Source organism: Garra rufa, chromosome 6 (genome assembly GCF_049309525.1).
Source record: "Garra rufa chromosome 6, GarRuf1.0, whole genome shotgun sequence".
In the NCBI taxonomy this organism is placed as follows: domain Eukaryota; kingdom Metazoa; phylum Chordata; class Actinopteri; order Cypriniformes; family Cyprinidae; genus Garra; species Garra rufa.
In genome coordinates, this window is record NC_133366.1 from 49,810,443 (window position 1) to 49,834,389 (window position 23,947).

Here is a 23,947-nt window from a genome sequence, read left to right on the forward strand (position 1 = left end):
ACGCAATTAACATTTTTTTTTTCAGTGGTGGAAACGGACTGCCATACATTTCTACTTTTTTTTAGTAAAAAAAATAAAAATAAAAATAAATTTTAAAAAACATTTTAAAATAAATTTTATATTTCAATTTTATTTTTTTATTTTTTTCTAAATGAAAATGAGAAAAGTATGGAAGCCTGTTTCCGATACTGAAAAAAAAAAAAAAAAAAAAAATCATGATCACATTTTAAATATTTATAAGATCCTTCTATCCACTTTTATCATGCAATAGATTAAGCATCACAGTATACTCGATTATTACATTCCAGGTTATCATTAATTAGTAATATTTATCTGAATTACCCTACTGTGATCACTTGTGATTGGATTTCAGGGGTCTCCGATTTTCTCAAATAGTAAATAAAAATTCTCAAATTGTAAAATAGTAAAGCAAGAAATCTTGTAAGAAAAATAACATCACACTGTTTCTCCCAGATATTTACTTGAGTTGTAATGACAAACATGATTGTAATCAGATCACGTTTACACCTGTTATTTGGTGCGGTCAACCAAAATGGATCAATACTAGGTGTAAATGTGGTTTAAAATCATTCGAGTGAATATTGGTCACGGATCGCCCTTATAACTAATGACCAATTTACAAATGGGGTGTTAATACTGGTTTATTTTAAATCAGTACTCCAGCTTTGGCACCAGAGGAAAGCTGCAGCATTACTACAATCCTAAAAAAATCTCTTAAAGGGATAGTTCACATTTACTCATCCTCAAGTTGTTCCAAACCTCTTCTTTCAACTGCTGAACATAAAAGATTTTGAAGAATGCTGGTAACCAAACAGTTGATGATAGCCACCTACTTCCATAGCATTTTATTTGTAGTTGTATTTTTTTTTTCGTACATGGCTACCATCAACTGTTGATGACAATTTTCATTTTTGCGTGCACTATTCCTTTAAATCTTCTGTATAAACCACCACCTGAGAAATGTTTGTGTCCATTTCTCCTCCTTTAGTTGAGTTATACATCTGTAGCCTCCAAGGGAGCATGTAAAGTTCACCCTCGTGGCAATTATTATTATTTTTTTGTTGCCCTGTCTCCGGTAAGGGAAAATTAATGCCATGAGAAAACAATAAGAGGAGGTTTCCATTGCACTACGAGCCAAAAAGGGATATGCATTCATTCAAACTATTTCCCTCTATCAATATGAACGACATTAAGTAAGATGAAAGATAAACACTCAGATATCCTCTTTCAGGGAAGCAATGATTGAATCATATCCCAAGAGCAGATTATGGAAAATAAATACACTTTTAAATCAGCAATGTTTATGAATCCACACACAGAAGATCACAGAAGTGATAGAAGTGATAAAAATGATTTTGGATGGTAGGGAATGGAAATATCAAAGAGAATATATTTTAAAAGGGTCATTTCACAAATGTTTTTTATTATTTAAAAAATGTCCCGATGTCCAATTATAAAGTTTTTTTGTGCCAAATACATTGATTTGACAGCTCAAGTTTTGACTTCTGAAAGTTACAGTATGTTCACACCGTACATCAAGTATCTCCAAAGATCAAGGAGAATTTGATTCCTCGTGATATGAGCCCTTTAACAACGACTATGGCACTGAAGAACCAGCTGTCATCTTAATATGGTCTGAGTCCAAGGTGCTCCTTAAGATAACAGCAGTAACCTCTCATCATCCTATGCCTCTGTGTCAGGTCTGCACACATCTCCTCCAGGCCATGAAGCACAAAGGTCAGAGAAACCGATAGTGATGTTTTCCTGAGCTTCTGTATCCACCAATAGAGAAATGCTCCTAGATCAGGCTGGAATTATTCATCTGTAATGCTAATCATTTCAAGGTTTCTTGATTATTTCATTTGATCTAAGCCTATAAGTGACTCTTTAAACTATAAACTCCTGATAGTTACAATCGTGTTTAATAGAAGCAACATTATTCAACAACTCAACCATTAGGCTTTTTTAAGTGGAACGTGCTTGAGAGTACACAGTCTACAGTCATCGAGTATTTCTATTCCACAATGCAGAAAAACAAATTGATACAAATCTTGGCTCGTTGTGTCAAAGTTATGCCTTCAAAAATTGCACCCTAATTAAAATATAAAAATAATAATAAAATAAAATAAAATAAAATAAAAATAATCAAGAACATAAAAACAAACAAAAGTGAAGGCAAGTCTAGCCTAAATTGCCTTAAAACACCTTTGAGCAGAAAAAAATAACTACATTATAACTATTTATTATTATTATTATTATTATTATTATTATTATTATTAGTTGAATAAAATGTAGTGATGTAATAATAATAATAATAATAATAATAATAAATGTATTATTATTATTATTATTATTATTATATAATTAGTTCAATAAAGTGTAATAATAATAATAATAAATTAAACTACAATATGTATGTAATTTTTTATAATTAATATTTATTAATTATTATTATTATTATTATTATTTGTTCAATAAAATTTAATAATAATAATAATAATAATAATAATAATAATAATAATAATAAATAGATTAAATAAATAATCAAATGTATTCAAGATTTTTTGTACAATTTATATTACCAATATGTATTACTATTATTATGACATATTTACTTAAAAAAATGTGATGATAATAATAATAATAATAATAATAATAATAATAATAATAATAATAATAAATATTATTAGCACCCCAGTTTACTGAACTGATTTAACTTACTATTATTATATAATCAGTTCAATAAAATGTATTAAATAATAAATAATAAAATGTATTATGTTTTATCATTTATATTTTGAATAATATTTATTATTATTACCTAATGATAGATAATTCTGTCATCCACATGGACAGTAGATATAGAAATAAGTTGACAAATAGTACTTAGAATCTGATAATTAAAGACTACAATTAGCTTAATTTACATGGGAGGTATGTTTATGTTGAAAAGAAAGACAACTAATTTAAATCATTACTTAAATACTATTTCACCACTGTAAGAACTAGATTGAACTGAACTGCGGGTGGTTAGTGAATAAAACAGTGGTGAATGTGCAGTAAAACCACAAAGTAAACAAAACTAGATGCCGCACTAAACTTTGGGAAACAAACTACTGCGACCTCAGGCGTGAGACCCTCAAAACTGGATGCCATAAGTCTGATCTGTAAAATATTTAATAGTCCATCCTACCACATTGTCAGAAAAGTGAATGTTAACAGGACTCTTTGTAGGAACATCACATCTGACAGCGTCAAAAGCCATTCAACAAATCACAAAACAGAGCTAGACAGCATGCAGTGCGATCAAGAGTTTCACTGATGTCCAATCTGCAGTCATGGCAGTGCAAACAGTACAGCGATTTGAACACAAAATGGTTGCTCAAACATTTATTTTGCATTGAATTTACATTTTTGCTCAGATCTGGCCAAACAGATTTCTGATATTTCAAACAGACATGATTCCAATGTGTAAAGCCATAAGTATTTTTGAGATTAAACGCTGCACATAAAAATCAATTAAACTAAGTCCTGACATTTGTTTGACATATAAAATGCATTGAGGGTTCTGGGGTCATTTAGTTATTCAGAGAAGAATATCTTGCAGAACTTACCCAGAACAATACCCTTTTCAGACAAAGATAACCTCAATTCAACAAACCAATCTGTAATTTCAGTATAAAGGCAGACTTGCTATACAATCCCTAGTTCCCCCATAGAAAGCCAGTGGGCGAAATAATGGCCATTTCATTGTTGTAGTCAGCAGCTAGCAGAAAAGGAAAAGATCAAGTGGCACTGATTTAGAAAAAAAAGATATAGAATATTTCTTGAATGTGTGCTGAAATACAGTCCACTTATTCCAAGGCCAGGAAACTAATCAAAGTAAAAAGCAAACGGGAAAAACGAGGCTCAGCGATTTGCTGTATAGACGTACTGCAGGGAATCAATCAACATACACAATGATTAATTAAACAAATCAATAGGTTAAATCAACCGGCTAAGTTAAAGCCAACTAACCCAGTTTTCTGTAGAAGCAAGGACAAGGACATGGCAGTGTCCTAAACCTAAAAAAAAAAAAAAAAAAAGTTACTTTCACGGGCATTATACAAAGATAGAAAACTATCAAAGCTTTTCGAATCCCATATTTTAGTAAAATTTAGTAATATTATTATTTCATATAACAGGAGCACAATTACAATATTAATATTTATAGTTGTTTTTGTTGTTGTTGTTGTTGTTGTTTTTCAATAAAAGCCCGTTTCTGTCACTAAATAAAAATACATAAAAAAATTGCGACTTTTTAGATTTATGCAAGTTCACATCCCACAATTATGGCTTATTTCAGAATTGTGAGAACTTGCAATTGTGAGTTATAAATTAAAAGCCATAAATTTTCACTTGCGTAAAAAAAAAAAAAAAAAAAAAAGAAGTCAAAATTGCGAGATAAACTCACAATTGTGAATTTTTTTTTAGAATTGCAAAAAAAAATAAAAAAAAATTGCAAGATGTAAATTCACATTTGTGAAAAAAAAAACTGAATTGTGAGATGAAAACTCACAATTGCAAGGAAAAATGTCAGAATTGTGAGAGAAAAATTTGCAGTTGCTAAAAAAAATAGCCGGAATTGCAACAAAAAAACTCTATTCCAAAAAAAATGTCAGAATTGCAAGATATAAATACGCTTTTGCGTGGGAAAAAAAAGCCAGAATTATATATTTATATAAAATGTAAGAATTGCGAGATATAAATGCGCATTTGGCAGAAAAGTTTTTTAATTGCAATATATACAGTCAGGTCCATATATATTTGGACACTGACACAATTTTTATTATTTTAGCTGTTGACCAAAACATATTCAAGTTAAAGTTATACAATGAATATGGGCTTAAAGTGCACAGTCTGAGCTTTAATTTTTCAAGGGACCATAAGTAATTGGACAGTTGACTCAAAAGCTGTTTCATGGACAGTTGTGGGTTATTCCTTCATTTTTCCTACATAAATTAACCAGGTAAAATGTTTGGAGTTGATTCTACGTGTGCCATTTGTATTTAGAAGCTGTTGCTCTGAACCCATCATGCAGTCAAAGGAGCTCTGCATGCAAGTAAAACAGACAATTTTGCTTCAAAAAAAACAAAAAAACAAAATGCATCAGAGAGGTAGCAGGAACATTAGGAGTGGCCAAATCAACAGTTTGGTGAATTCTGAGAAGAAAAAGAACACACTGGTGAGCTCAGCAACATTAAAAGGCATGGATGTTCACAAAAGATGACAGTATGGTGGATGATTGGATGATCCTCTCCATGGTAATAAAACATTTTACAACATCCAGCCAAGTGAAGAATATCTCCAGGAGGTAGGCGTGTCTCTGTCAAAGTCTACAATCAAGAGAAGACTTCACCAGAGCAAAATAGAGAGGGTTTACCACAAGGTGCAAACAAGGCCAGATTAGACTAAACATTTAAAAAAGACAGGCCACTTCTGGAAAAGCATTTTTTGGACTGCTGAAATTAAAATCAACGTGTACCAGAATGACGGGAAGAAAAAAAGTATGGGGAAGGCTTGGAACAGCTCATGATCCAAAGCCTACAACATCATCATCTGTGAACATGGTGGAGCAGTGTAATGGCATGAGCATGCATGGCTTCCAGTGGCACTGGGTTAACAGTGTTTAGTGATGATGTGACAGAAGACAGAAGCAGCTGGAAGAATTCTGAAGTGTATAGGGATATACTGTCTGCCCAGAATCAGTTAAATGGAGCAAAGTTGTTTGGGCGGCTCTTCATAGTACAAATGGATGATGACCTAAAACATATTGCAAAAGCAACCCAGGAGTTTTTAAAGGTAAAAAAGTGGAATATTCTGTATTGGCCAAGTCAATCTTCTGATTTCAAATTGATTGAGCATGCATTTCACTTGCTGAAGACAAAACTAAAGGCAGAAAGACCCACAAACCAACAACTGAAGTCAGCTGCAGTAAAGGCCTGGCAAAGCACCACAAAGGAGGAAACCCAGTCTATGGTGATGTCCATGAGTTCCAGACTTAAGACAGTCATTGCCTGCAAAGGATTCTCAACAAAATATTAAAAATGAACATTTTATTTATGATTATATTTATTTGTCCAATTACTTTTGAGCCCCTGAAAATGGGGGGTCTGTGTATAAAAATGGTTGTAATTCCTTAGCATTTTATGTTATATTTTTATTCAACCCCTTGATTTAAAGCTTAAAGTCTGCACTTCAATTTCATCTTGATTGTATAATTTTAAAACTATTCTAGTGGCATACAGAGCCGAAATTATGAAAAGTGTGTCTGTGTCCAAATATATATGGACCTGACTGTATGTATGTATGTATGTATGTATGTATGTATGTATGTATGTATATATATACACACACACACACACACACACACACACACACACACATGTTGGGTTTGCATGTTTTATGGGGACATTCCATAGGCGTAATGGTTTTTATACTGTACAAACCGTATTTTCTATCGTCCTACACCTACCCTACACCTAAACCTAGCCCTCACAGGAGATTGTGCACACTTTTACTTCATCAAAAAAGCTCATTGTGCATGATTTATAAGCCTGTTTCCTCATGGGGACCTAAGAAATGTCCCCACAAGGTCAAAATCTACTGGTATTACTATCCTTGTGGGGACATTTGGTCCCCACAACGTGATGAATACCAGGTACACACACACACACACACACACACACACACACACACACACTTTCATTTTTAGACAGTGTATTCTTTACCTTGCTGTAGTTGCATTTTTAGTGAATCTATTTACAACCCATTCAATATACAGTATGTGAGTGAAACCCCATCAGAGGGACCTTTACAGAGATCTCATCTAGGTGTAACGTTATCTTCCTCTTCCCACTCCGTTTTTAAAATACCATTACTCCTTGAAGGATAAAGACATGAACCCCAGGAACAAGTTCACTCGGCGAGGCCTTAAAAAGAACTTCAATCTTCAACTGTATCAGCTCGGGGCGGCTGGAGAGCGATCGGCGTGCGTGTGGGAGAACCGCGCGAGTGAAAGAGATGTGATAACGCGTGTGTGATGGAACTCGTGAAGAATCAAGGAGCTTCCTTTTATAACAGCAATCATGGCTCAACAGCCTTTCAGATCCTGCAAAACGACACTTTATTCGTGGACATCTGAACCTGTTAGCTTCGTCTCCCAACCATTGACAAGAATGAGCTAGAATTAGACTATTTTCAACCAAAGAAAGATAGAATCTCTTATATCTGTCAAATAAAGATACAACAAGCTTATAGGATCAAGGTGGAGCGGTAAACTGGCATCACAAAATAAAATATCACAGCTGATGCTCTTGTTGAAATGACACTGTGCAGAGTGAAATCAATTAACTTTTCACTGCTTATATTGTTTTGGGTCGGAATGGCAACTGAGATTTGAGCCAGCTGTGAAAAGCTGTGATACAAGACATCTTAGGCAGGTGATTTGGGAGCATTGTGAGCATTTCAACATTACACACCGGCTGGTGTCGATGAAGGTGTGAGTTTGATACCCAGGAACTGTTTTAACTGTCTATGAGGGGAATAAGATGAGCTTTCTGTTCTGTTGTTGGTCTGATCATACTCATTTGCGCAGGATGAACTGTAATTTGCACCCAATGACTGTCATACTGATTTCTGTACTACGAAGGAGGTTTAAAACAGGTATGAATGCGTGGATCTTTAAAACATACAGTGAAGCTATCAGATAGAACACTTAGTTTCTTTTTTCTTTTTTTTTTTTTTTTTGCTTTGGTATTAAATGATGGCCATATTCATATACTATTAATATACTGTACCATGATACTCCAAAGAAGTCCAATGAATACAAAGCAAGCAAGCAATGAAGAAAAGTTATATATACATTCTTTTTTATGCCCACCAAGGCTGCACTTGATCTGAAATACAGTATTTGCACTTGATGAAAGTGACTTTTTTCAGGATTCTTAGATGAACAGAATATAGTATAAGATGTCAAAATCAATATCCTATATGACTATATGATAAAACCTTTATCCAAACTTACAATATTATAAAAGTGAAAACAACCTACAAAAGTCTAAATCCTGAGTTCAGCATCATAAAAAACTTGCAATTAACTTTTTTTCTCGCAATTGACAGTTTATATCATGCAATCAAAAGAAAAAAGTCTGAATTGTGAGATATAAACTCGCAATTGCTATACAAAAAAAGTCACAATTAAAAGATATAAACTTGCTTTTGAGAGAAAAAAAGTCAGAACTGCATTTTATAACTTGCAATGCTGAATTTCTTTCTCAGAATTGTGTGGACAAAGTCATAATTGCAAGATATAAACACATTTGCAAGAAATAAAACTAAAAATTACATAAATTATGAGAAACAAACTCGCATTTCAGAGGAAAAATTTCAGAATTGCGAGATAACTCACATTTGTGAATAAAGTCAGAATTGTGAGTTTTTTGTGCAATTCTGACTTTATAACTTGCAATTCTGTTTTTTTTTCCCTCAACATTGTGTTGAAAAAGTCAGAATTGCGAGATATAAACACATTTGCAAGAAAAAAAAGTCAGAATTGTGAGATAACATTTGTGAAAGAAGACAGAATTATGATTTTGTTCTTGCAATTCTGACGTTTTTCTCAGAATTGTGTGAAAAAGGTCATAATTGCGAGATATAAACTCACATTTGTAAGAAAAAAAATCTGAATAGCGAAATAAAAACTCGCAATTGCAAGAAAAAAAAGTCAGAATTGAGAAATGCAAACTCGCATTTGTCAGAAAAAAAAGTTAGAATTGTGAAATATAAACTTTCATTGGTGAGAAAAAATCTGAATTGTGAGATATGAACTCGAATTTGCAAAGAAAAAAGTCAGAATTGCGAGATTAACCTAAACATAACTACAAAGCTAAACTCTTTATCCAAATTTTAAACTTTCAATACATACAACATACAAAAGTCCAAATCCTAGAAGTTCAGCATTATTTTGTATGAATTATTATTAATTTTCCTGAGAATGTGTTGCTTCCACACATATTTTAAAGCATTTTTTTTTTTTTTAGGAACTATGCTATGTAATATAAGAACAAATGCCGAATAACTATCCAGGGATCAAAAACTTCTAATCATTTGTGTAGACTTAATGAAACTAATAAAATGAGCTTCCACCCATGATAGATTATTATATGAGATTACTCACATTAATTATTAAGAGCCTTCATTAGTGCAAAAACACCTGCACACCTTTAGAGTATGATCGTGCAATGTAAATACTTTAATACCATATGTTATATTAAAATAATTACATAGTTAAAAAAAAAAAAGTAAAATAAATAAATCCTAACATGTAAAACGAAAATCAACAAGAACCATCTAGTGACTACGACTTTGTTTTAGATGAAAAGAGTTAGTGGTATTTGCTTGCTTAAACACATTAAACCTTGGTTCTCATGTGGTCTACGCCAATTTGAGTCTAGTTTGCATCATTTCCCAATTCCACACCATGATTAAGGAAAGTGTTTCATCAAGTCTTTTTCAAAGTTCTGACGAAACATCAGAGGGAGTTTCTGGCCAATTATTCCTTTAAACTCCAGCACCCATTGTTCCTAGACACAATTAGGAAGACACGGTCTAATTTATCCTCAGTGCTGACATATGGGCATTGGTTCATAAAATGCCATAATTACCCATCAAAAATAAGAGTCTGCTCATTTAACTGATGCTAATTAGTCAAACAGTCAAAAACTTATGGCAAGAATCTCCCAGCCGTGAAACTTAACGGGAATCTATAATTGATAATTGGTGTATGCTTTTTTTAGTTCCAAGACCTCAGAAGGTTAGGAGTTCAGATTTCAGCACCATGCACTACCTGCTCTTCTTGGTTGAGTGCTTCTTTCTCAGCTGGTACAGGAACTTAATGCAATAAAGGTGATATCAGTTGGAGTTCTATTGCTACAATCAAAATTTAGCTTTAAATACATTTCTGTGAAATTCTCACACCATACTATTGTTCACAAGTGCATACACCATTATTAAGTCAACAGTAATGCCCTGCTACCAAGACTGTGGCCCTGTGATGAATGGACATTAATATATTAACTAGTGCCTTATTTCCAGTTTTAAACTTTAATGTGTAGTTGACTTGACATTTTAAGTTCTCCAGAGCGACTATTTTAAATTTGAGTTCTAGATTAATTATTATACATGCACTTTTTTGACACCAGATGAATTAAGTGAATTAAAATAACCAATTACATAGAGGGCATTTTTGTAAAATCTGCAACCGCATGACAATTTAAAGGAATATTATTAAAATAAAAATGCTATTTACTTACTCACCCTCATGTCATTCTAAACCTGAATGCCATTCACCATGTTCCACAAAGTGACCAAATGCAACATTTTAGTTTACATTTTTGGAAGGGGATGCACTGAAATGAAAAATCTTGGCCGAAGCCGAACAAAATTACACACTGGCCCGAAAGCCAATTACCGGTTTTTCGTGTCTCCACCAGCCCTCGAGTCATCATACAGTAAACAGCAAACCACCTCTTTCTCTTCTCATTGAAGACATACAATGCGATACTAAATTGCCTCTCACTGTTGGTGCTTGTAATGATTTTTGCATCTTTCTCTAAAAGTTTGCTGCATTAGTGCGTGCCTCTATTTGCTCACGTCATGTGATTGCACGGTATAATTTTTTTTGGCCTTTTCGCTTATTCGGTCGAAAACCGAAAGAGCTTTTTTGGCTATTTTCAACCAAATAATTTTGGTTGCCACATATTTGGTGCATCCCTATCAGAAGTGTTTGTCAATGTACCCAAATTTCATTTAATTTCATTTCATTTAAAGACCTATACAGTTACATATTCATATGAATTCAAACTAACTTATTACTTACAATTTTGATTGGAAAGAACTTGTCGTGCTATTTATCAATTACCCAACCTTCAAAATCACTCTGTAAAGTATAGATCTGTCATTTAAGAAAGAGGTTGCAAATTATGATTATTATTTCTTCGTAACGTAAGAAGTCCTGTGCTACATCATTAAGTCAATTGTTAGTTTTCAAGTGCTGTAATCAATTGCACCAGGACTGTTTTGATTACTGCATTTAGAATGACATCACTGCTTCAAACTTAACACTGTTAAGCATCAGCTGTTGCAATGTAATGTGATGTTGTAATCTTGAGCATTTTCAAAATTTTAATTTTGATTTAAATACATAATCCATCCAAATCAGTCTCAAATACCACACTTTACTATACCTCATGTCATTTGTATTGGCCACAGACAACACTGATGATGGATAAGCTCAACTACTGTATATGCAAATGAACAATTAATAAAGTACAACATAATCTCATTGTCCAGACCAATCATTCTAACTCTTCATATTTTGTTCCTCTACAACAGTGCAAACCCAAATATATTACCCAAGAACAGCAAAACAAACACAATATTAACACAAGCACTCATAATTTCTCAGTTAAATCCTTTCTAAACAATAACCTGTCACTCTAAGTGCAAAGTATCTGAAAAAACACAAACCTCATTCGCAAAGACCATTCACCACTGCATTGTTTAAAAAACAGATTCTCTTGCTCTAATGCTACCTTTACGTGCTATCAGAAATTTCATATTTCCCACTTATGAAGTCGAGATTATGAGCTTGTCGTATTCAACTGCTTTAATGTTGTAAAGAATAAAATGTAGCATCCCATTTTGGCAATCATAACCGCGCTACACATGCAGTTTGCTGACAATTCTGAAATTTTGGTCAAATACATGCTTATTTCACTGCTTATAAAACATACAATACGCTTTGAATGAACGTTTATATGTAGCCTATAAATACACTACTTTTGCGACAAGACAAAGGGATGTAGCTGCAAAAACACTGCAAAAAATATGTTCTTCCTTATTATTTATTCAACTGAATAAGCAAAATGGCTGAATTAATTATACTGAACAACGACGTGAAACAGTGTTTGTTAATCAGCCTTCGGCCCGGTGTGTAATTTTGTTTGGCTTCGGCCAAGAATTTTCATTTCAGTGCATCCCTACTAAAAATGATTGAATCAGGATGCATTTACTGGACAAGTAAAATTACTTAAGATATTATGTCTTGTTTTCTGAAAAAAAAAGAAAAAAAGAAAATTGTTAGTTTTTGCTTAGAACAAACAAAAATATCTGCCAGTGGAGCAAGAAAAATAAGCTTGTTTAGCCTTTGATTTAATGATTTTTTTTACCCCATTGACAGATGTTTTGCTTGTTTTGAAAATAAAATTTGGATTTTTTTTTTTTTTCAGAAAACAAGACATAATATATTAAGTCATGTTATTAGTCAAGCAAACGCATCCTGATTCAAGAATTCTTAGATCAAATTTTTTTTTCAGAATTTCCTAGTAGTAAATATGACTTGAGGGGCGTTCAAGTCTAATTTCCAATTAGCAAACTCGTATTTACGATAAATCCGATAGCACATGAAGGCAGCATACACCACAAAAAATGGCTGCCATGTGAATTACTCAAGATGGCTGACACAACAGCTCTATACTCCACATTTAAATAGCAAATGGCATCAATTAAGCATGAACCAAGCCACATTTTACAAGACATCAACATCATAATCATAGGCAGCATAAGGAATAGATGGTTTTCACGATGCATCGTCAATCGGCCATATTGGCATCAATGAATGTAAACAATGCCATTGAATCGAATGAAACTTGCATATTTTGGTGATTATTGCTGCAAAAAATGGTCAATTTTTGTCATGTTTTGGGCTGCACTAATCAGTCACCAAAAGTGATGATAAATCAAGGAGATGAGTGCAAAAAGGTGTCTGAGGAACAAAAGTGGCCAAACTGAACCAGGATTTATAGACAAGAATCTTGACAACATTCATGTTATTCTTATCATTTCTTTAGTTTGTCAAACTATTGCACCCTTTCCCTCTCTATATGATTTAGCAGCTTCCGTATTTTTTTTTTCTGTTTTAGACAACATAGATACATAGCAGAACAACATATTTAGTAGTACATTGACCGTGCAATCAATGCTGTTGTTTACATCTGAGTATCGCCAATACGGCTACGCATCCAGGTAACTGACTAGACTGTGACGTAAGTGCAAACCCTCTATATTAACCAAGAACAGCAAAACAATCATAATATTAACTCAAGCACTCAGTCTCTCAATCCTTTCTAAACAATAACTTGTCACTCCAAGTATCTGAAATAGCATGAACCTCTCATGCAAAGACCAAAAAGAGTCACCATTTTATTGTTTACAAAACAGATTCTTGCTTTAAACCACAAAAAGAGATTAAAATGGCTGTCATGTGAATTAGCTACTCAAGATGGCTGACACAACAGCTCTATACTCCACATTTAAATCGCAAATGGCATCAAATCAACATAAATCAAGCCATATTTTACAAGACATCAACATCATTATCATAGGCAGAAAGAGGAACAATCACAGTCTCCTGTACTGTAATATAAACAACTCATTGCTTTTTATATCACATGCATTTAATGAATCACACTCATGAACAGTTTTAAATGGGGGGGGGGAAACACACACACACTATAACACATCTAGGGATATTTATCTAGAAATATATTGTATGCATTTTAATCTTACCTGCCAGGAAAAGTTACATCTGTCATGTGCTTGGACTGGTCTTGAGCAGCTGTGAGAGCTCCCCTAATGGTTGGATGTATTGCCTCTCACTATATGTGTTAAAATAAATGCAAACATTCATGAAGATTCCAAACATAGTGAGTAAGAATAAATGAAAACTTTAGTACTTCAATTTTCAGTCAATATGAATAAATTAATACATTAAATGCACAATTCTGTTTGCATGATTAATCTTGTAGTTTTTAATAAAATAAATATTGACTAAAACATATTTAACAGTTCTTCTATGATCTAGCCCCGCTGCATTCTGGGATTGGCTCCTCTGTGCAACTAAGTGCTCCATTGAATTTAGCTTAAATATGTCGCTGATTGCACACCACCTTCAAATGCTGAGCGATCAATTAGCAACAAGTACTTGGAGAATTACAATATTCATACTGCATTGTTCTGAATACATAGGCCTATTCATTACTGTAGGTACTGCCTTTATTAAACACTGCAGTACGGTGCAGCTCTATAGAGCTGCCTATGCAAATTTCCACTGCAGGAGTTTGAAGCACATTCTGTGTCAAAAATAAGCCGCATATCAAATCACTTTTTTTAGGATGTAGCGTCTGGTGTCCGCAGCCTTGGCTTTCAGAGTTACAGCCCATAGGATACACCAATTTGCACAATCAGTTATAAACCGCAGTGATATATTGGAGCAATTTAGTGGTTAACAAAGTTATTGGCACTTCTCCAGTAAGCCTTATATTAGCATGGCAGTCATCACACTGTTCTCATTTCATTTCATGCCTCAATCATTTGAAATTTGTGGAAATGAAGTCGCTAGAGTGCAACAAACAAGATGTCAAAATTTTATGAGAGTTCAGTGCTAGCGTTGAATCAAATAACTTATTGAGTGTGAAAGCATTATATTTGCTTCTTATAAAGGTCATGTCCTGAAATTCAAACCTAAGGGGGAAAAAAGTCTAAGAAAAGCTTTCATATATATATATATATATATATTAATGTCATTGATTCAAGGTGTCACTCTGACAACAATAAAACCCTCTGCTGTAATCAGAAAATCAAATGGTTATTTTCACTATTGTTGAATGGAGAGAGATAATATCATTCTATCTATCTATCTATCTATCTATCTATCTATCTATCTATCTATCTATCTATCTATCTATCTATCTATCTATCTATCTATCTATCTATCTATCTATCTATCTATCTATCTATCTATCTATCTATCTATCTATCCATCTATCCATCTGTTTGTCCACCCATCATCCATCTATCCATCTGTTTGTCCACCCATCATCCATCTATCCATCTGTTTGTCCACCCATCATCCATCTATCCATCTGCCCATCCGTCTATCTATCCATCTATCTATCTATCTATCTATCTATCTATCTATCTATCTATCTATCTATCTATCTATCTATCTATCTATCTATCTATCTATCTATCTATCTATCTATCTATCTATCTATCTATCTATCTATCTATCTATCCATCTGTTTGTCCACCCATCATCCATCTATCCATCTGTTTGTCCACCCATCATCCATCTATCCATCTGTTTGTCCACCCATCATCCATCTATCCATCTGCCCATCCGTCTATCTATCCATCTATCTATCTATCTATCTATCTATCTATCTATCTATCTATCTATCTATCTATCTATCTATCTATCTATCTATCTATCTATCTATCTATCTATCTATCCATCTGTTTGTCCGCCCATCATCCATCTATCCATCTGCCCATCCGTCCGTCTATCTATCTATCTATCTATCTATCTATCTATCTATCTATCTATCTATCTATCTATCTATCTATCTATCTATCTATCTATCTATCTATCTATCTATCTATCTATCTATCTATCTGTTTGTCCGCCCATCATCCATCTATCCATCTGCCCATCCGTCCGTCTATCTATCTATCTATCTATCTATCTATCTATCTATCTATCTATCTATCTATCTATCTATCTATCTATCTATCTATCTATCTATCTATCTATCTATCTATCTATCTATCCGTCCATATGGCCGCCCATATATCCATCCATCTATCATCCGCCCATCCATATATCCGTCCATATATCCGTCCATCCATCCATCCGTCCATCCATCTATCCATCTATCCATCTATCTATCCATCTATCTATCTATCTATCTATCACGAGATCACCCTGCTCTTTGTTGTTGGCAAGATTTCCCCCACCAGACTTTGTGAAGCAGCCATTTGTGCCACTTGAAACTCCCTTTGGTGTCAAGTTTCTAGCTCAGAGTTCATTTGTGTGCCCCTGCGTGTAGACCAAGGCGATCTGAGTGGGATGTAATGAATCGGAGGGGTGCATAATCAGTTTCTAGCCAGCTAATGAAGTACCCGCGTCGTATTCCTGCTTAGCAGGCTAGTCATTAAATTAGCCCTCACTTTCAGCCCACCTTATACCATCTCTGCTGCACTCGTGCTTTCCACTGAAGAGAGCCTGCCCTGTGAGCACTTCTTTTGCTACCTCAAAAATAACTTGCATACATAAACTTATAGAAAGAAGAAAGTTAACAAGTAAAAAATGACAGAAAGCTGAACGAAGAAGCTAAATTGCATCATAAAAGTTCAACAACACTCGACTGAAATAAATAAATAAATAAATAAATAAACATAAAAAATAAGAAGCTGAGGCTCCCAGCTGTTTCACAGGCAAATTCCATTTTCCCCCGAATAGTGGTGACCACTCCAGAAAACCAATTAGATCTCCTCTTCATTCACCCTGTGCTGCCAAGGGCTAGACAAAAGAGACGACCTCCTGCTTTAAACCGCCTACTAATATTCAGCAGGCTTTCACCATTATCCAACTAAAGCCAGAGCTTACATGTGCCATATACACTTCACTATAAATGCAGTTATTTAAGACTTCTTTTAAATGTACACTGGACACTATTGACATGTCAATACAAGACCAAACATGTTATCGGTGTAATCACCTTTTGAACTTGTGTCCTTTTTATGAGTCACTTAAAGCTATACAAGATGTGTTTTCAAGCTGCCAAATGCCCTGTTTACACTGGTATTAGGATGTATTTTAGTCAAACAAATCACAAGCAGACAAGAGAAACACATTTCTGTTTACACCTGGTGTTTTAATCCATCTCTTTTGTCCACTTTTAACCACTTCTGACCTGATTTTAAGCAGACGCTATTCATTCAATAATTGATTCATTCATTATTTAATAAAAAATGTAATGTATTTAATCACTCACAAGGGGATCATCATCTCTAGAGGTCACAAAAAGTTTGAAATCCCTGACTTTGACAGTATAAATGACATTGGTTATAAATCATTTGAGATTTAGGGGCACATGTTAGGTATATATAATTTTGTCATAAAATGAATTTTAGGTTTTGCTGAGTTTGCTTTTCAGCAAGATAAATTAGAGGAAAAAATAGTGTGCAGGCACCTAATGTCTAGTCTGAGTTAGCGAGCCAAACGATATGGAAAAAATGAAGATTTTCCCCCTCAAGACTTTTCTTGTATGTCTAGAGGAAAGCTTACAGTAGATATAACCAGTCTGACACCCATAAATGGTTAAGTGCTTGTAAAAATACAATTTCCCAGAGCTTGCCTAGTCTGAGTGATTGTTTATGAGCACTACATGTGTAATGCATGCATTTAAGTGCCCGGTATATGATAAAAATGCAATACCCTTGATGCAGCTTGGCTCTTTAAATGCTTGTTTCCTCCACTTTCTCGTAGTTACTAACAAGAGCACAGATGTTCATTTAGGCTTTGGCTTATACCTTCCACGCAAGACCCAATACATCTGCTAATATTCCTGCACCGTTCCGGGGGTCCATGATTACTCCAGAAGCGAGTTGTGTCTTGGAACAAAAAGCATCAACAATGCATCATATGTTTGTTTTTTTCTCTTGGTAAATGTGAAACCATGCATAGCCTCCATCATTTTCGATGCTGGAAACGCTCCTGGGATGTTCTGTTTCGTTGCAGATAATGAATGTGTTTCAATGACTGGTGTTTCCAAGAAGATTTAAATCCCATCTCAAACATGTTTTTTTCCTTTGCTGCTGAGGATGTTGTGGACATTAGTCATAGTTCATGCAATAGAATCATTTACAGCATAGCATTGCACTTCCGTTTGAATTTGAATATGATGCATTGTTGATGCATTTTTTGGTACTAGAGAAATTGTGAATTAAAAAACGTGACTTGTGATCTGGGGCATCCGCTGCAAGTAAACTACAGCAGGACAACCAGCTGAAGCACTGTTAAACTCAAGTGTGCATAATATCGAAGGCAGGCGATGTGTCAGGTGGGCTTCCCTCTTATTCAAAATGGGCTCTTGTATTGCATGCCACTTAGGAAGAGTGAGATGAAAGAGCTTCAGGTGGTCTGCTGTCAAAGACAGAAGCAACAGCACTGTTGGCAAACACGCACTGCTTGCTGGACACAGCAATGAGGAGAACACAGCCTGAGGATGAGCTTACTAAAAAAAATAGCACCTTAGAAAGTTAACAAAAAAAAAAAAAGGCTATACGGAAACACATATGGAATACTGCTGCAAAAAAGGCTCTCACACTTTGTTTAAACAAAATACAATATATATATATAAATATATATTTATTTTGGTGTACCTGTTTACCAATGAGACAACAGTGGGATTTAGAAACATCTTCAATAAATAAAAGCTTCAAAAAACTACAAATAAAAAGTGCATGCATACCCCTTATGATTTTTCCCAAAGTGTATACAAAAAAAGTGTATAAAAAAGTTAAACCTATTTAAGTCTACTATTTAACTATTTAAGATTCATAAAATGCTAGCTTTGAAATTACCCTTTGCAATATGAAGTTTCTTTTCTCCATATTTATTAAATAAAACATATTTTGAGATCTTTTGAGATGTAATTGAAAGTATGAATTAAAAAAAAAATACAGATTTCTCCTCTGACACATGCATGGACCCCCTGACATTGTTAGTGAACAACAGTGTTGCACAGTTACTTTGAAATAGTAATCAAATTACTGACTACTGATTACTCATTTCAAAAGTAACTTAGTTACTTTAATGATTACTTTATTTGAAAAGTTTTGCCAATGCTTACTTTATTGTTGGTGCATTTTAACAGTAACGTTAACAATGTATCTCCTGACATTTTAAGTTGAAAAAAAAAAACTTCCTGACAGAAATACACGTTTGCATAAAAATAAATAAAGACAGTCTTTCTTGACTTCATTTAACAAATATACGTTTTAGAAAAATAAGTCTTTCTTGACTTCATATAACATAAATACTTTTTAGAGAAACAAGTCTCTTTTTATTCCGACCAACTTCTTTAACTCTCCACCACTTACTGGTTTTGTACTGAAGTCCAGTTTTTGTTGTTTGGGTGGTGGAAGACCTTCTGCAGTGGTCACAGCTCTCTGCTTCACACCACCAGGTGGGACTCTCTCTGAAAGTTTCACTGTGGCGTGCTGCGACTCCAAATGTTTCTTCAAGTTCGACATAGTGTTTTTAAAGCTAGATAACACTTTGTCACCAGCACAACGAGTGTACAACAAACCTTAATATTATCATCTTTGGCTGATACAAACTCAAAATAGTGACTATATTTCCAGCTAGAAAACGCATATCTCTCTCCTCCCTCCATTGTTGTTCGTGCGTTGCTAGCCGCGGCGTTTGGTAGGTGAGTTGTCCTGAAAATATGACCTGTCGCATACGTGACGTCACTCCCCGAGACGCAAGAAGAAAAACCAAATAGGTTTTGCTTAAAAAAAAATTAAAGAAATAGTAATGCACAGTGGCTTGGACAATTAACTTTAATTTGATTACTTGTATAGCAATAGTTAGATTAGTCGTTACTGGAAAAAGTGGTCATATTAGAGTAACGCGCTACTAAGTAACACGTTACCGGCATCACTGGTGTACAAAATAAATAAACTAGTGTTTTCAGAGTGTTTTCTAAAAGTCCACAAGGCTGTAATTGAACAAACACCCAAGTGACTGATCCCAAAAGAAATAAAGTGTGAAATAACCAGAGGAAAAGGGAAGCGGTGAAAGCACGTTGACCTGATCTAGTTAACTCTGCAGACTGAGGCTCGACACAGCGCTGCACGGTACAGCTCCCGATTCAGTCTCTCATTTAAGACATCTGGAGACCACCATCATCCTTTCCTTTTCATCATGCTCATGCAGATTCTTATGGCCTCGCTGTCCAGTTCATAGTTATCTAGACTGCTTTCATACTTCCCGTAGTGAAGCCCTGCGTTTATCTTCAAAGACAAGCCAGTCTGCATCATAGAGAGTGTGAAATGAAAAGGATCAGCAATGCAAATAATCAAAAGACAGACATTGGTTTCCAAGCTAATTGTAAATCTAAGGCTGGACGGGAAGAGGAGAGTTCATAAATGTGGATTGAAAGCAAAGAACAAGACAACTGTTTGGACCTATTCGATTAAAGAACAGTCTGTAGGGGAAGTACAAAGGCATCCATCTTGTTCCAAGACTTGTTGTCTAAAGTGTTCACATTTAAAGCATTCACTTTGTAATTGCAGTCTGCGGTGTTGTGGATATACTGCTGCACAACAGACAGTTTCCAAACAAAGCAGCTTGCAATATATTTCAAATGCAACCTTTTCCATATGTTTACAAAGACAAAATCAAGGATGGCTTTAGAACGAACAGATTGCTGTACATCTGCATTTTTATCATATGAAACACATTTCTTCATGTCTCTATGCTTCTTTATGCATTCAGTGTTAGAATAAATAACTTTTTTTTTTTACTTAAAGGGATAGTTTGTCCAAAAATTAAAGTTCAGTCATCATACTTACCTTCTGTTATAAGTTGGCTGACGTGCTGGACGGAACGAGACGAGATTAACAATAAACACTATATTTAATATACTCTTCAGATAAACAAGCAGGAACAATCAGGAACAGGCAAGAGAATCCACACAAGTAACATTCAACGATTAACATCACATAAAAACCGACAGAGAACTCAGGAAACAAACAGACTTATAAAGACAGACTAATAATTAAAGGAGAGGGGCGGTAAACCAGAATTATAGAGTCCATGATGGGGCTTTGGTGGAGGACGCCACCGAAGGAGGGGGACCAAAAGAAAAGTCCAAGGGGCAAAAAAGACAGTCCAAGGGGGCGACGACAGTGGGAGGTGCCAGGGAGGAAACAGGAGGGACCTGAAGCAGGAGAGACTCAGCAGGACCCAGATTGCAGCCAGGATGACGGCCCACGGAGGAGCCGATGGAGGGAGGAGCCATGGTGGAGGAAGGACCGCCGACTCCAGGGGGCCGACCGACAGAGGCAGAGCAGCTGGTGAAGGAACCCGAGGCGGAGATGGAGAGCCGAAGATCCAGGGCGACACCGCGGATCCGGAGGGCCAAGGCAGAACTAGAGGCTCTGGCGACCGAGGCGGAGGCAGAGTTCCGGAGGTCCGCGGCGGAGCCGGAGCGACAGAGGACGAAGACGACGCTGAAGGGAAGGAGGAGCCTGACAGAGCCGGAGGGACAGAGGGACGAGGTGAAGCCAGAGGAGTGGAGTCCCGAGGCGGCGGATGGTCGACGACTGACCAAGGCGGAGCCGGAGGGACGATGGAGCCCAGTGGAGATGGTGGGCTGACGGACGACGGTGGAGCTGAGGGCGTTGAGAGCCGTGGTGGAGCCGCAGGGTCGGAGGGCCGAGGTGGAGATCTGGGCTCAGAGGCTGGAGGCGGAGCTGAGGGATCCTCCAGCCATGCCACCGATGTTGACTGGCAGCCCTGCGGCGAGCCCACTGCACAGATGGTGGGCTGAGGGTGAGCAAGGGGACTGACTGATGACATGGGAGACTATGGACGACTGGACGGAAACAGCGAAGATTCAGGACGGCTGGGCGGAACCAGCGGGGACCAGGCAGATCCAGACAGAAAAGGGCGGGTGGGAGGGAAGTTTAGGCAGGTCAGTGGCTCCGAGAAAGTCTATTAAGTCATATGATTTATCATCCACAACTTCTGAAAAGAAGTCAATTAAATCCCCAGAGATGTCTTCCAGCTCACCCCCAGCAGTGTTGCAGTGGGCAGGGCTCTCCATTTCCCTCACTTGCTCCACGTCGCAATCCACCGTCGCAGATGTAGAATCCAGCTCACACACCTGATCAGTCGGAGAGAGCTCTGGCTCTGTCGCTCGCGGCTCTAGTCCCTCATCCGCGGTGCGCTCGGGTTCATACTCTGCATGTCGGGGTGATGGTTGGCTGCTCTCTGGGTCAGGAGTGGGGCTGGTGTCATCCTCCACGGTCAAGGAAACTCTGCTGGACACCAGCACCCACTCGATGTAATCAGCGATGCTCTCTCGAGGACCCTCCCCGGACAGCTGCGCCTTGATGGTGTTGAGTCCATTTCGGTAGAATGTGCACAGGCAGCTGTCCGGGTAGTGCGTATAAGGCACGAGGTGGACAAAGTCTCTGGTGTGGTCCTCGAGAGAGCGGTTCCCCTGCTCTAGAAGGATGATGAGGACGGCGGGTTCATCCATGACAAAACAAAAAAAAATAAAAAAATAAACACTGAGACAAAAACGGAAAAGAAACACAGGGGAAAAAACCCTGTGAACTGTATCGGTCGGTCTTTTCTGTTATAAGTTGGCTGACGTGCTGGACGGAACGAGACGAGATTAACAATAAACACTATATTTAATATACTCTTCAGATAAACAAGCAGGAACAGGCAAGAGAATCCACACACGTAACATTCAACAATTAACAACACATAAAGACTGACAGAGAACTCAGGAAACAAACAGACTTATAAAGACAGACTAATAATTAAACACAGGTGACGGGGATGATGACAAACGAGGACTAAACCAAATGATCACAAAATGACAGGGGGAAACCAGATGGGAGAAACCAAAGACCAAAACAGACAGAACTATGACACCTTCCACTTACCTTCCACCTTCACAAATTTTTTACATACTATGGAAGTCAATGGCTACCTTCAATTATTAAGTTACATTTTTCAAAATATCTTCTTTTGTGTCGAAGAGCTGAAAGAAATTCATACTGGTTTGGAAAAACATGAAGTTGAGTAAATGATGACACAATGTTCATTTTTGAGCAAACTATACTTTTAACTTTGCACATTCCATTGGATCATTTGAAGTCAAGATTGCTTTAGTATTACATATATTTCAACCCAGGCTCCCTAGAAATACACTTTTCTGCTTATAGTTCACCAAACTACACCTTTATATGCATTTAACTGTAGTTTCCAGGTGAAATACACACGTAGTAAAACACCAAGAAATGTTGTTTCTTTTCTCCAAAATATAATTTCAGAGGTCAATTGTCCATGAATAAATGTTTATTTTTGCACAATTCCTTGCACAGCACTATGCTATACCCTCAAAACCTGTTTACCATAATGCACGATTTCTAAACTAATACATTTTGATGCTTGCAATACATAACCAGCTTCATATGTATGGCTTTTCTGATATAGTAAACTTGCTTGGTAGCACACCCGGTAGAGCACTGCATTTGTGAACCATAGCGCTCAAATTTGAGTCCTATTAAACATGAGTCACGATACTCCACTAAAGAGCTCAAAGACTTGTATTAGCAAGCTAAAATGGCATGTTTGCTTCAGCAAATGTATTATCATCTCACATTTGCTTTTGTAAACACTGTTAGTTAAGTGTAGTGTAGATAACTGTAGATAAATCATGAGATAATTTAAATTTTTGGGTGAACTAACCCTTTAATTTTTGATTAGTAATATGCTTTGCTAAGAACTTTTTTGGACAACTTTAAAAGCGATTTTCTCAATATTTCTAGTTTTTTAAATAGCTGTATCTCGGCCAAATATTGACCTAATCAAACAAACCATACATCAATGGAAAGCTTTATTCGGTTTTTAGTTGATATATAAATCTTGACCCTTACAAATTGACCCTTATGACTGGTTTTGTTTGATATAATGACAGTATAATTTGAGCATGAGTATGCAGAAAAGAATCCTACATGAATGCTTAAAGAATGAGACAGGTTGCTATGACAACTTTAGGTTCACAAAATGGAAGTCAAATCTGAACTTCATATTCTATTCATTTTCCTCAATTAAGAAACTGAGCTGTGAATTACTGTGTAATATCTAGCATTAAACTGAAAGGGAAATTGCACTGAATGGATGAACATTTCTTTCCTCTTCAAACTTTGGTCAAGGATTTAGTGCGTTTCT